The sequence below is a fragment of the Chrysemys picta genome, unplaced genomic scaffold (assembly GCF_011386835.1).
Source record: "Chrysemys picta bellii isolate R12L10 unplaced genomic scaffold, ASM1138683v2 scaf51, whole genome shotgun sequence".
NCBI lineage: Eukaryota > Metazoa > Chordata > Testudines > Emydidae > Chrysemys > Chrysemys picta.
In genome coordinates this window covers 124,923-139,361 of record NW_027052758.1, presented here as the reverse complement: position 1 = coordinate 139,361, position 14,439 = coordinate 124,923, and the positions used below count along the sequence as shown (strand labels likewise).

The following is a 14,439-nucleotide window of genomic DNA, read 5'->3' as shown; positions in this document are numbered from 1 at the left end:
CATAATTTGAGTCATTTATTGAATGCCTTCACTCGGATCAAAGAGAACAATTCCAGGCAATTGTTGCTGAGGGTCAGTTGTTGGCAAGAATGTCTTTGCAGGCAGCTCTTGATGATACAGACACTGCATCTCTGTGGCGGCAGTTCTGTGCCGGGCTTCCTGGCTGATATTGTCTGGCTTCCCCAGGGAAATTCAGAATACAGTTGAGGCTCTTCAATTTGGCAGATGAAAGTTGTTTGCAGAGAACACTGACAAGTCATTAAATCCCCTTAAAGATTCCAGGACCATATTATGCACTTTGGGCATCTACACTCCTGCAAACAAACAGAGATTCAGTGGATCACCAATGGCTCAAAAATCCCTTTCATACTTATACCTCAGCTCACAGAGTCAGCGAGATTGGTGCATTCATGGCAGCCCCTCCCCACACCCCCTTTCAATGTTTCACAAGGAGAAGGTCTCCTTCCGACTGCATCCCAGCTTTCTCCCTAACGTGACTTCCAATTTTCACCTGAATCAGACCATATAGCTGCCAGTTTTCTTCCCAAAACCACATACTTCCCACCAGGAGACAGTTCTCCACACTCCAGATGTCAGGAGGGCAGAAGCCTTCTACCTTGACAGAACTAAACCATTTCACAAATCCAATAGACTATTCATTTTGATTGCAGATAGATTTAAGGGATTTGTCATTTCCATCCAGAGACTTTTGAATCACAACTTGATACCAAGCTGTCGCCATTACACTCCCTATCAGTATTTTGGCACATTCAACCAGATCACAGTCTACATCTATAGATCTACTTTAAAATGTGCCCATTTCAGACAGCTGCAGGACCGATATGTGGTCTTCAGTAGATATTTTCGCTAGACACTATGCATTAGTCGATGTCTCCAGGTCTGATGCTGCAGTCAGCAACGCAATTTTCTCTTCTGTTCTGGACTCCATTCCAAAGCTTCTTCCTCCTACTGGGGATACTGCTCAGAAATCACCCTGAGCGGTAGTAGGGATAGGACTTGAAGAAGAAAAAGGGGTTACTCCCCCTGTGTAGTAACTGTAGTTCTTTGAGATGTGTCCCCCTCTGGATGCCCCACTACCCGTCCGCCTCCCCTCTGCTTCAGAGTTTCTGCTCAGACTTGGTGGTGCAGAAGAAACTCAGCGGACTGTTTGGCCATGCAGCCTGATATGGCCTAGACCAGGGGTTCTCAAACTGGGGTCAGGACCCCTCAGGGAGTCGCGAGGTTATTACATGGGAGGTCGTGAGCTGTCAACCTCCACCCCAAATCCCGGTTTGCCTCCAGCATTTATAATGGTTAATTTAAAAAAAATAAATTTTAATTTATAGGGGAGGGGGTCGCACTCAGAAGCTTGCTATGTGAAAGGGGTCACCAGTACAAAAGTTTGAGAGCCACTGGCCTAGATGCAGGGCACAAGGGGCACACGCAGGCCCAGTGTGGTGCACCCCTAGGGACACACCCTCTAGAAGAACTACAGTTACTGCACAGGAGAGTAACCCCTTCTTTTGGTTTCGTGGGTTTCCTTAAAGCTGATTTGACTTGTGATGTGCTGCCACTTTGCTTTAATCTGATTCACATGCAGCAGTTCACAGAGAAAATCAAGTTCACCCAGGGCTCCATGTCTAAACTCTAAGCACAAGATTATGATATTGTGCTGCCATTACAAAATGAGATTAGGCCCAGCTCCACAAAGGGACGTTGGCCCGACGGTCTGAATACACAACAGGAGTTAGGCACAGTGATGCTGAGCGTCACAACACTTCACTTCTAGGCACCTAGAAAAATCACTGGGATTCACAAAGCCTGAGTTAGGCGCCTGAGCTCCTGCACAACAAATGGGGGAGAGACTGACGCCTTAGACTGTGAGTCACAAAACCCTGCAGAAGGCAGGTGTGACATACCCAGGGGACAATCTAGACTAGTGCGTAGCTGTGTCACCCTTTCCCCCTAACCTGGGGTTCCCTTTTCACTGCTTTGCTGCTGTACGCACCAGTCAGGACTGCTCACAAACAGCCTCCAGCATGCAAGTCCCTCCCAGCTACGTCTGTGTGTGTGCAGCAGCCAGCCAGTAGGGTTGCCAGGCATCCAGTTTTCCACCAGAACGCCTGGTCGAAAAGGGCCCCTGGTGGCTCTGGTGGACTGTTAAAAGTCCAGTCGGCGGTGCAGCAGGGGCTTGGGACTAAGGCAGGCTCCTTGCCTGCCCCACCGCCACGTGGCTCCTAGAAGTGGCCACTAAGTCCCTGTGGCCCCTAAGTGCTCCAATGTGTAGAGGGTACAGTGACCAATGTGTAGAGCTGCAGGACCACCCATGTGCCCAGAGGCTGCAGGGTCTTGGCAGCTGCTTCCTCGCAGCTGCAGTAACTGCAGCTGGAACCCCGCACCCCTCATCCCTGGCCCCACCCCAGAGCCTGCACCCCCCAGGCCAGAGTCCTCGCCTCCCCCTCCAATCCTCTGCCCCAGCCCGGTGAAAGTGAATGAGGGTGAAGAAGAGTGAGCAACGATTGGAGAGGGGCATGAAGCAAGCAGAGGCGGGGCCTCGGAGAAGGAGCAGGGCATAGGCGGGGCCTCGAAGAAGAGAGAGGACAGGGCAGAGGTGTTCTGTTTTGTGTGATTAGAAATTTGGCAATCCTACCAGCCAGCCACACCTTGGTTATATTTCAGGGTGTTCCCCCAGCAATATCTGTCCTGTAATGCCAAGCCCTCTCTGCACAAGACAAATTCATAAAAAGTCCATATTTCTTTAAAAGAAATAATATGCACAATTTGTTACACCAAATTGAGTTTCCCAGACACTTCAATTTAATCACACTCGATTAGATATAACAATTAAACAAGTTTATTAACTACAAAGAGAGTGATTTTAAGTGAATACAAGTAAGGAGGCATAAACGTCCAAAATGGTTAGAAGAAAAATGACGATAAAACACAATTGGCGCCTAACTTAACAAATTGTGTTACATTCAAAGCAAAGCTCTCAACAGTCTTACTGGCCAAATTTCATCCAGGATCTAGTCTTCTGTTTAATGGCTGCTTCCTTTGTCCCTTCTCTTACCGTGCATAGAGTAGGGTTACCATACGTCTGGATTTTCCCGGACATGTCCGGCTTTTTGGGCTCCAAATCCCCGTCCGGGGGGAAATTCCCAAAAGCCGGACATGTCCGGGAAAATCGGGACATGCGGGCCGGCGGCCGGCGGTCAGCGGTGCCGGGCCGGGGGCTCGGGAGCCAGCGGTGCCGGGCCGGGGGCTCGGGGGCCGGCGGCTCGGGGGACGGAGGTCGGCCAGGCCGGGCCGGGGGCTTGGGGGACGGAGGTCGGCCGGGCCGGGCCGGGGGCTCGGGGGACGGCGGTCGGCGAGGCTGGGCCGGGGGTGCTCGGCCGGGGGCCGGCAGTGCTGGGCGGGCCGGAGGTGCTCGGCTGGGGGCCGGGCCGGGGACTGGCAGTGCTGGGCGGGCCGACCCTAGGGTTACCATATTTTGAGCCTCCAAAAGGAGGACACTCCACGGGGCCCCGCCCATGCCCCCCCGCCCCAACTCTGCCCCTTCCCCAAAGTCCCCGCCCCAACTCCGCCCCCTCCCCTGCTTCCCACGAATATTTGATTCACGGGAAGCCTGAAGCAGGTAAGGAGGGTGTGGGGGGAGGAGGCGCGTCTCCAGCCTGGGTCGGCTAGGGTTACCATTCGTCCGGATTTACCCGGACATGTCCTCCTTTTTGTGCTAAAAATAGCGTCCGGGGGGAATTTGTAAATCACTCAAAATGTCCGGGATTTCCCCGCCCCCTCTCCCCCCCCGGCAGAGCAGAGCGAGCGGCTGGGAGGGCTGCAGGAAAGTCACGGGCTGGACTCCGGAGCAGCTGTAGAAGAGCTCCTCCTCCTCCCTCCCTCCCTGCATTCTGAGCCGGCAGCTCCTCCCCGGCAGCCCCGCGCCCGGCTCCAGCAGCACTGTGCAGGGCCAGGGACCGTGTTGTGTGTTGTGCTGGGGAGCGCAGCCACATCTCCGGCTCGCGCAGAGCCCAACACCCTGTTCTGAGCAGCAGGGTAAGGGGGCCAGGGGGGCAGGAGAAGGGGCAGGGAGGTTCTGGAGGGGGCAGTCAAGAAACGGGGGGGGGGGGGTCGGGAGTTCGGGGGGGGCTTTTTGGGGGGAGTGGAGAAAGTTTTGGGCAGTCAGGGTACAGGTAGGGGGTAGGGTCCTGGGGGGCAGTTGGGGGGGGGTCTTAGGAAGGAGCAGTTAGGGGATAAGGAACAGGGAGGCTTAGGTAGGAGGTGGGGTTCTGGAGGGCAGTTAGGAGCAGGGGTCCCAGGAGGGGGCAGTCAGGGGACAAGGAGCGGGAGGGGTGGGGGGTTGGGAGTTCTGGGGGGGAGCTGTCAGGGAGCAGGAGTGGGGAGAGGGATCGGAGCAGTCAGGGGACAGGGAGCAGAGGGGTTTAGATGGGTTGGGAGTTCTGGGGGGGGGCTGTCAGGGGGTGGGGAGTGGTTGGATGGGGCGTGGGAGTCCCAGGGGTCTGTCTGGGGGTGGGGGTGTGGATAAGGGTTGGGGCAGTCAGGGGACAAGAGGCAGGGAGGCTTAGATAGGGGGTGGAGTCCTGGGGGGCAGTTAGGGGCAGGGGTCCCAGGAGGGGGCAGTCAGGGGACAAGGAACGGGGGGAGGGTTGAGGGTTCTGGGGGGTGGGGGGTGGGAGGGGCAGGGGCGGGGCTCCTCCCGTCCTCTGTTTTGCTTGCTGAAATATGGTAACCCTAGCTAAGCAGAACTCAAGTTTTACTATATAGTCTGCAGTCAATCAGGAAGTAGGGGGGAATGGGAACAGAGACTGTGGGTGGGGGAATTGGGATCATGTTTTGCTAAGGGCAGGAATGGGAACAGGGAATGGGAACAGGAACAGGGACACAGGCAAGGCTCTGTGGTGTCAGAGCTGGGAAGGGGGACACTAGGGTACGTCTTCACTACGCGCCGTATCGGCGGGTAGCAATCGATTTATCTGGGATCGATATATCGATCCCCGAACGTGCACACCGTCGACTCCGGAACTCCACCAGAGTGAGCGGCGGTAGTGCAGTTGACGGGGGAGCGACGGCCACCGATCCCGTGCTGTCTGGACCCCAGGTAATTCGATCCAAGATACTTCGACTTCAGCTATGCTATTCACGTAGCTGAAGTTGCGTATCTTGGATTGAGAAGGAAACTGGAATCATGCTTCCTGGAAGTTCATCGAATTGTTTGCACCTTCGGACTTTGGGTATTGTTACTCTCTGTTCATGCGAGAAGGACCAGGGAAGTGAGAGGGTGAAGGAATAAGCCCCCTAACAATGTTCCCTCAGTTATTGCCAGGCATGAATGTACATTAGCCTACTCAGTTTTGAATTACACAGAGCATCAGCATCCCTCCCTCCCCCTTTTCCAGTACGATGTCCATCATTCACTTGGTGAGGAAAGCTTCCTTGTCCATCGTGATTACCCCGCATTGCCTCCCCGTAACTCACATTTCCAGGTGTGTGGGGAACCATGTTTGGCCTGCTGGGTGCACAGCTCGGCCCCAGTTACATTTGTCTGCCTATTGACTGATCTTCCTTCAGTGGCTCCCGAAGGCCTCTCGATGAAGTGTCAGACAAATGTCTGCTCTATTTCTATCAGTGTCATAGCTTTCAACAACACTGAATCCGATAAGATACAATGTCTTGGCAGATGGTATCCAAGCCATCAGAGTGTTCTTCTCCTTAAAGTATTGAGTCAGGGTAAATGGTGATTCTGAATTGCTTTATATGGCGTATTCTGTATTATTGATTCTATCTAAATAATCTTCATTCCTGGGGAGTGAAGATTCTTGGTAATCAGAATGCAGGTCAAGATAAAACCCATACAGTTTATCTGATTTTTATTTATCTTGCCTCTTGTTAGGTGTTGAGGTTGGGGGTTCTGTCGAAAGCAGCTGTGTGTGTTACATACTGTGAGAATGTTCTTGACTTGTAATATTTATAACATACCCATACGTGTTCATATTAGGGGTCAGGAATGTACCAGCTGGGGGAAGGATAGGATTGGAAATTTAGTTGAAATTTCAGATATTTAGTGGTTTGGTTTGGTTTAATATTTATATAACACATTCGTCTAGTGTGTGTTTTTTCTAATATTAAACCTGACACAAAGTTAACAGAGTTGTCAGTTTGAGATGCTTTGAAGGGAAGGATTTTCATGGGAACAAGGGACACTTCGGTACCCAACTCCCACTATTTAAATTTGAGAAGGCTCTGAATAGAGATTGACTGAAACATATTTTAAGGACTTTATTTGAGTGTTAGAGTAGAAGCTCCCAGGTTATTTACTGTCTATTCATTTCTGCTTGTTTGTTTGTACCGCGATCCTGCCCAAATTTTGTAAATCTCATTAATTCCTAATATAGACTGAAAGTGCATACTATTCAGAGTGTCTATGTTCAGGGGAGTTCTCATCGCTCACTTTCTCCTTGTTTCAGGGAGGAGCAGAGCCACAAGACACCAAGGTAAGTTCAGGGCCGCCCAGAGGATTCAGGGGGCCTGGGGCAAAGCAATTTTGGGGGCCCCTTCCATAAAAAAAAGTTGCAATACTATAGAATACTATATTCTCGTGGGGACCCCTGTGGCCATGGGGCAAATTGCCCCATTTGCCTCCCCCCACCCCCCGGGTGGCCCTGGGAAAAATAAACATTTAAAAACCTTCCACATCTCAGCACAAACTCAGTTTTGAGAAAACTTCTTTTCAAGTCACCTTTACAAGGTATCACTGGTTCTCAGCATCAGCTAGTGCTAAAAGGCACTAAAAGGTTGGGAAAATATTTTCCGTCAAAACTTTTTTTGGATCGAAAACTTAGGGGTTTTTAAAAAGCAGAAAAAATCACGGACAATGTCTGCTTTCCTTCAAAATTTGTTGTGGTTTTTTTTTAATTGAAAAGCTGAAATTAGTCTGCCAAAACCTGAACATGGTTTGGGGTTTCAGAAATGTGTGGCCAAATATTTGCTGCTTGCTGTGTTTGATTGTTTAAAGAAACAATAAAAAATTCTGCTTAAAAAAAATCTAAAACTTTTGAACCACCTCAGCTTGTGACCAAACGCCTGAGCCCATCCAGTCAGAGATTCTTCCAGGTTTCTGATACTCTGCTGGCTTCCTTGACTCATATCTGTCTCCAGAACTTTGGGTTCATTTAGATTAGAACATAAGAAAGGCCGTACTGGGTCAGACCAAAGGTCCGTCCAGCCCAGTATCCTGTCTACCGACAGTGGCCAATGCCAAGTGCCACAGAGGAAGTGAACCTAACACGTAATGATCAAGTGATCTCTCTCCTGCCATCCATCTCCACCCTCTGACAAACAGAGGCTAGGGACACCATTTGAGAAGTGAAAGGGATGGTAGCCCTAAGGGAAAAAAAACAGCTTGACTCATTGTGTTAAATAGCTGTCTGCAAGCCTCCAACTGCTGAATGAGCTTTAGGGTAGGGAAGGCTGTGCCTCCCCAAACAGCCTGGCCCTGCCCCCTATCTGACCCCCACCCACTTCCTGCCCCCCAACTGCCCCCTCAGAATCCCTGACCTATCCTTCTCCTTGTCCCCCCAACGCCCTCCCCAACCAGATGGATCAGACTGAGTAGGTTCCAAAACCTCTTGGAGGCTCTTACCTTGTAAACTGGGACATCTGTTTTCTAGTAAAATCAGTAAAAGGAAAGGAGAAAACTCGAAAGAGGCTCCTGCTCGCACTCAAATACGTGAACCCTAATATTCTCTTAGGCCTCAAAGAGAGACCTCGAGAAGGAGACTTGCTGAAGCAAAGCCACAGGGGTCTCTGAGGTTTCCCTGGTCCTGCGCGCCTGTCCTGCCTGGCTGATGTCAGCATCTCTCTCTGAGGTCACCACCTCCCTAACACCTTTGACCAATAGGCTGAGGTCCTGCAAAAGGCCTTTGTGATGTCACTGCCACACCCACCCATCCCGTGAAGTGCTAATCACCTGCTGCTGAACAGACACTTTGAAGGTTTGAGCTACTCTCTACAGATCACCCCACTCAATGCGTCTTCATTCTAGGAAGCAAGCCGGCTAGACGGTAAAACATCAGAGGCTGCTCTCAATGCTACACTCAGTGTTTCCAAAATTAGTAGACTTTATGGCCAGAAAAGACCTTTAGAGCATCGCATCTAACCCCCTGCATATCATGGGCTTCCTGTATAGTACAATAGTTACTTTTTGGGCACACACATTCCAGAAAGGCATCTAGTCTTCAATCAATGACATCAAGAGATGGAGAATCCACCACTTTCCCATTTAGTGAGTGCCAGGGGGCTCCATTTCCACTTCCACTAGCTCCCCATTTACAGTGAGCCAGAGCAGTACCTGCAGCAGGGAGCGGGAGTTGCTGATGGCCCCGCAACCCAGTGAAGTGGGTTGCGGGGAAGTTGAGATCTTGCCCCAAGTCATCCCAGACACTAATGCCAAGCCACAGGATGGCAGCATCTAGTGTCAGTGGAGTCCGAACACTATTTCAACCCCACAGTTTTCGATGAACTTCCCACAAGGGGAGGTGATGAGCACCCCCAGCAACACACACACACACACCACTCCTGGTGGTGGGAGGGGAACAGGAGAAAGGACAAAAGAAGTAAGAGATGAAGAGAAAGGAAGGAGGGATGGAGGAAAAGGTAAAACAAAAAGGACAAACCCTAATGTCCCCAGTGATTCTACGGCACAAAATCCAAGGGATGGAATAAAATTCTGCCATCTTAAACTACTGTTTTCCATGCCTAGAATTCAGCTGGCACCACGTGGATCAGACTGAGCAGCTGCCAAAACCTCTTGGAGGCTCTTACCTTCTAAACAGGGACGTCTGTTTTCTAGTAAAATCAGTAAAAGGAAAGGAGAAAACTCGAAAGAGGCTCCTGCACGCACTCACGTACGTGAACCCTAATACTCTCTCAGTCCTCAAAGAAAGACCTCGAGAAGGAGACTTGCTGAAGCAAAGCCACAGGGTCTCTGAGGTTTCCCTGGCCCTGTGCTCCTGTCCTGCCAGGCTGATGTCAGCATCTCTCTCTGAGGTCACCACCTCCCTAACACATTTGACCAATAAGCTGACATCCTGCAAAAGGCCTTTGTGATGTCACTGCCACACCCAACCAAACCCTGAAGTGCTAATGTCCTGCTGCTGGCCTGACACTTTGAAGGTTTGAGGTTGTCATAACTATAAAGGGAAGGGTAACAGCTGTCCTGTGTACAGTACTATAAAATCCTCCTGGCCAGAGACTCCAAAATCCTTTTCCCTGTAAAGGGTTAAGAAGCTCAGGTAACCTGGCTGGCATCTGACCTAAAGGACCAATAAGGGGACAAGATACTTTCAAATCTTGGGGAGGGGAAGGCTTTTGTTTGTGTTCTTTGTTTGTGTGGGTGTTCGCCCTCGGGACTGAGAGGGACCAGACATCAATCCAGGTTCTCCACATCTTTCTAAACAAGTCTCTCCTATTTCAAACAAGGCGTGTTAGTCTTCCTTTGTTTTCTCAACTTGTAAATGTACCTTTTCCTAGAGTGTTTATCTTTGTTTGCTGTACTTTGAACCTAAGACTAGAGGGGAGTCCTCTGAGCTCTTTAAGTTTGATTACCCTGTAAGGTTAATTTCCATACTGATTTTACAGAGATGATTTTTACCTTTTTCTTTAATTAAAAGCCTTATTTTTAAGAACCTGATTGATTTTTCCTTGTTTTAAGATCCAAGGAGTTTGAATCTTGATTCACCAGGAGTTGGTGGGAGGAAGGAGGGGAATGGTTAATTTCTCCTTCTTTTAGATCCAAGGGGGTTGGATCTGTATTCACCAGAAGTTGGTGGGAGGAAGGAGGGGGGATGGTTTATTTCTCCTTGTTTTAAGATCCAAGGGGTTTGGATCTGTATTCACCAGGGAATTGGTGAAAGGTTTCTCAAGGCTACCCAGGGGAGGAAATTAGCCTTGGGATGGTGGTTAAGCTTAGAAGTTTTCATGCAGGCCCCTACATTTGTACCCTAAACTTCAAAGTGGGGATACAGCCTTGACACAGGTACTCTCTGTGGATCACCCCACTCAATGCGTCTTCATTCTAGGAAGCAAGCCGGCTAGACAGTAAAACATCAGACGCTGCTCCCAATACTACACTCAGTGTTTCCAAAATTAGTAGACTTTATGGCCACAAGAGACCTTTACAGCATCTCATCTAAGCCCCTGCATATCATAGGCCTCCTGTATAGTACAATAGTTACTTTTTGGGCACACACATTCCAGAAAGGCATCTAGTCTTCATTCAATGACATCAAGAGATGGAGAATCCACCACTTTCCCTTTTAGTGAGTGCCAGGGGGCTCCATTTCCCCTTCCACTAGCTCGCCATTTACAGGGAGACAGAGCAGTACCTGCAGCAGGGAGCGGGAGTTGCTGAAGGCCTCAGAGGCGCAGCCCCTGCAGTGTCTCAGGCACCTGGCGCAAGTGGCGGATGATGCGGGTGCATCACTTTGGCCGTGACGTCCTCCTCCTGCAAAGGAACGAGAACCTGTCAGAGACTCAAACGCCCCGAGGAATCAGGGGGAATTAAGGGCACCTGGAACCAGCAGTATTTAAACTGACTACCTGCCCACCACTGAGGGATGAATTCACCTCCTGAACCCCAGAATGGAGTCTTCTTGTCCTTTCTAGTAACCTCCAGTGCCAACCCACCACCTTGTAGGGTGAGCTCCTGCTACCTCCCCCTCAGTACCCTTGACAGCTGTTCTACCTCCAAACCACAGCTCAAGTTATCAGAACCCTCTTCTCCACCCCAACCCAGGTTGCGCAGGGAGGCGGCCCTAGCAGGGGGGGCAGGAGGGATTCTGCCAGCAGTGAAGTGGGTTGCGGGGAAGTTGAGATCTTGCCCCAAGTTATCCCAGACACTAATGCTAAGCCACAGGATGGCAGCATCTAGTGTCAGTGGAGTCCAAGCACTATTTGAACCCGACAGTTTTGGATCAATTTCCCACAAGGGGAGGTGAAGAGCACCCCCAGCAACACACACACCACTCCTGGTGGTGGGAGGGGAACAAGAGAAAGGACAAAAGAAGTAAGAGATGAAGAGAAAGGAAGGAGGGATGGAGGAAAAGGTAAAATGAAACGGACAAACCCTAGTGTCCCCAGTGATTCTACGGGACAAAATTCCAGGGAGGGAATAAAATTCTGCCACCTTAAACTACTGTTTTCCATGCCGAGAATTCAGCTGGCACCAGATGGATCAGACTGAGCAGGTTCCAAAACCTCTTGGAGGCTCTTACCTTCTAATTTTCAAGTAAAATCAGTAAAAGGAAAGGAGAAAACTCGAAAGAGGCTCCTGCTCGCACTCACATACGTCAACCCTAACACTCTCTCAGTCCTCAAAAAGAAACTTCGAGAAGGAGACTTGCTGAAGCAAAGCCACAAGGGTCTCTGAGGTTTCCCTGGTCGTAAGCCCCTGTCCTCCCTGGCTGAAGACAGCATCTCTTTCTGAGGTCACCACCTCCCTAACACCTTTGACCAGTACGCTGAGGTCCTTGAAAAAGCCTTTGTGATATCACTGCCACACCCAACCAAACCCTAAAGTGCTCATGTCCTGCTGCTGGCCTGACACTTTGAAGGTTTGAGCTACGCTCTGTGGATCACACCACAAAATTCGTCTTCATTCTAGGAAGCAAGCTAGCTAGACAGTAAAACATCAGAAGCTGCTCCCAATACTACACTCAGTGTTTCCAAAAGTAGGAGACTTTCTGGCCAGAAGAGACCTTTACAGCATCTCATCTAACCCCCTCCATATCATAGGCTTCCAGTATAGTACAATAGTTACTTTTTGGGCACACACGTTCCAGAAAGGCATCTAGTCTTCAATCAATGACACCAAGAGTTGGAGAATCCACCACTTTCCCTTTTAGTGAGTGCCAGGGGGCTCCATTTCCCCTTCCACTACCTCCCCATTTACAGTGAGCCAGAGCAGTACCTGCAGCAGGGAGAGGGAGTTGCTAAGGCCTCAGAGGAACAGCCCCTGAAGTGTCTCAGGCACATGGCGTAAGTGCCGGATGATGCGGAGCTGGTGCATCCCTTTGGCCGAGACGTCCTCCTCCTGCAAGGGAAGAGGAACCTGTCAGAGACTCAAATGCCCCGAGGAATCAGGGGCAATTAAGGACACCTGGAACCAGCAGTATTTACACCCAGCACCTGCCCACCACTGAGGGAGGAATTCACCTCCTGAACCCCAGAATGGAGTCGTCTTCTCCTTTCTAGTAATTTCCAGTGCCAACCCCCGTCCTTGTAGGGTGAGCTCCTGCTACCTCCCCCTCAGTGCCCTTGACAGCTGTTCCACCTCCAAACCACAGCTCAAGTTATCAGAACCCTCTTCTCCACCCCGACCCAGGTTGGGCAGGGAGGCGGCTCTAGCAGGGGGGGCAGGTGGGATTCTGGCAGCAGTGAAGTGGGTTGCGGGGAGGTTGAGATCTTGCCCCAAGTCATCCCAGACACTAATGCTAAACCACACGATGGCAGCATCTAGTGTCAGTGGAGTCCAAGCACTATTTCAACCATACAGTTTTGGATCAACTCCCAACAAGGGGAGGTGAAGAGCACCCCCAGCAACACACACACACACACACACACACACACACACACACACACACACACATATACCACTCCTGGTGGTGGGAGGGGAACAAGAGAAAGGACAAAAGAAGTAAGAGATAAAGAGAAAGGAAGGAGGGATGGAGGAAAAGGTAAAACGAAAAGGACAAACCCTAATGTCCCCAGTGATTCTACCAGACAAAATCACAGGGAGGGATTAAAATTCTGCCACCTTGAACTAGTGTTTTCCATGCCTAGAATTCAGCTGGCACCAGATGGATCAGACTGAGCAGGTTCCAAAACCTCTAGGAGGCTCTTACTTTCTAAACAGGGATGTCTGTTTTCTAGTAAAATCAGTAAAAGGAAAGGAGACAACTCGAAAGAGGCTCCTGCTCTCACTCAAATACGTGAATCCTAACACTCTCTCAGTCCTCAAGAGAAACCTCGAGAAGGAGACTTGCTGAAGCAAAGCCACAGGGGTCTCGGAGGTTTCCCTGGCCATGCGCCCCTGTCCTGCCTCGCTGATGGCAGCATCTCTCTCTGAGGTTACCACCTCCCTAACACCTTTGACCAATATGCTGAGGTCCTGCAAAAGACCTTTGTGATATCACTGCCACCAATCAAACCCTTAAGTGCTAATGTCCTGCTGCTGGCCTGACACTATGAAGGTTTGGGCTACTCTCTGTGGATCACCCCACTCAATGCGTCTTCATTCTAGGAAGCAAGTGGGCTAGACAGTAAAACATCAGAGGCTGCTCCCAATGCTACACTCAGTGTTTCCAAAATTAGTAGACTTTATGGCCACAAGAGACCTTTAGAGCATCTAATCTAAGCCCCTGCATGTCATAGGCTTCCTGTATAGTACAATAGTTACTCTTTGGGCAGACACATTCCAGAAAGGCATCTAGTCTTCATTCAATGACATCAAGAGATGGAGAATCCACCACTTTCCCTTTTAGTGAGTGCCAGGGGGTTCCATTTCCCCTTCCACTAGCTCCCCATTTACAGTGAGCCAGAGCAGTACCTGCAGCAGGGAGCGGGAGTTGCTGATGGCCTCAGAGGCACAGCCCCTTCAGTGTCTCAGGCACCTGGCACAAGTGCCGGATGATGCGGAGCTGGTGCATCACTTTGGCCGTGACGTCCTCCTGCTGCAAGGGAACGAGAACCTGTCAGAGACTCAAACGCCCCGAGGAATCAGCGGGAATTAAGGGCACCTGGAACCAGCACTACTTCCACCCATCACCTGCCCACCACTGAGGGATAAATTCACCTCCTGAACCCCAGAATGGAGTCTTCTTGTCCTTTCTAGTAACCTCCAGTGCCAACCCCCCTCCTTCTAGGGTGAGCTCCTGCTTCCTCCCACTCAGTGTTCTTGACAGCTGTTCCACCTCCAAACCAAACCTCAAGTTATCAGAACCCTCTTCTGCACCCGCAACCAGGTTGGGCATGGAGGCGGCTCTAGCGGGGGGGCAAGAGGGATTCTGCCAGAAGTGAAGTGGGTTGAGGGGAGGTTGAGATCTTGCCCCAAGTCATCCCAGACACTAATGCTAAGCCACAGGATGGCAGCATCTTGTGTCAGTGGAGTCCAAGCACTATTTCAACCCCACAGTTTTAGAGGAACTTCCCACAGGGAGAGGTGAAGAGAACCCCCAGCAATACACACACAGACACACACACACACCACTCCTGGTGGTGGGAGGGGAACAAGAGAAAGGACAAAAGAAGTAAGAGATGAAGAGAAAGGAAGGAGGGATGGAGGAAAAGGTAAAATGAAAAGGACAAACGCTAATATCCCTAGTGATTCTACGGGATAAAATCCCAGGGACGGAATAAAATTCTGCCACC

At 50.5% G+C, this 14,439-nt stretch overlaps 1 long non-coding RNA gene across 1 annotated transcript in view; it reads right to left on the bottom strand.

Annotated features, from left to right (window-relative positions):
• LOC135977862 (uncharacterized) overlaps nt 1-14,439 on the bottom strand; it is a 65,795-nt gene continuing 51,356 nt past the window's right edge. The window contains exons 15-18 of the long non-coding RNA XR_010595306.1: nt 13,619-13,742; nt 11,981-12,103; nt 10,398-10,516; nt 1-314 (exon numbers count right to left, since the gene is read on the bottom strand). This is a non-coding gene — a long non-coding RNA (uncharacterized LOC135977862). The remainder of the gene's footprint in view (nt 315-10,397; nt 10,517-11,980; nt 12,104-13,618; nt 13,743-14,439) is intronic.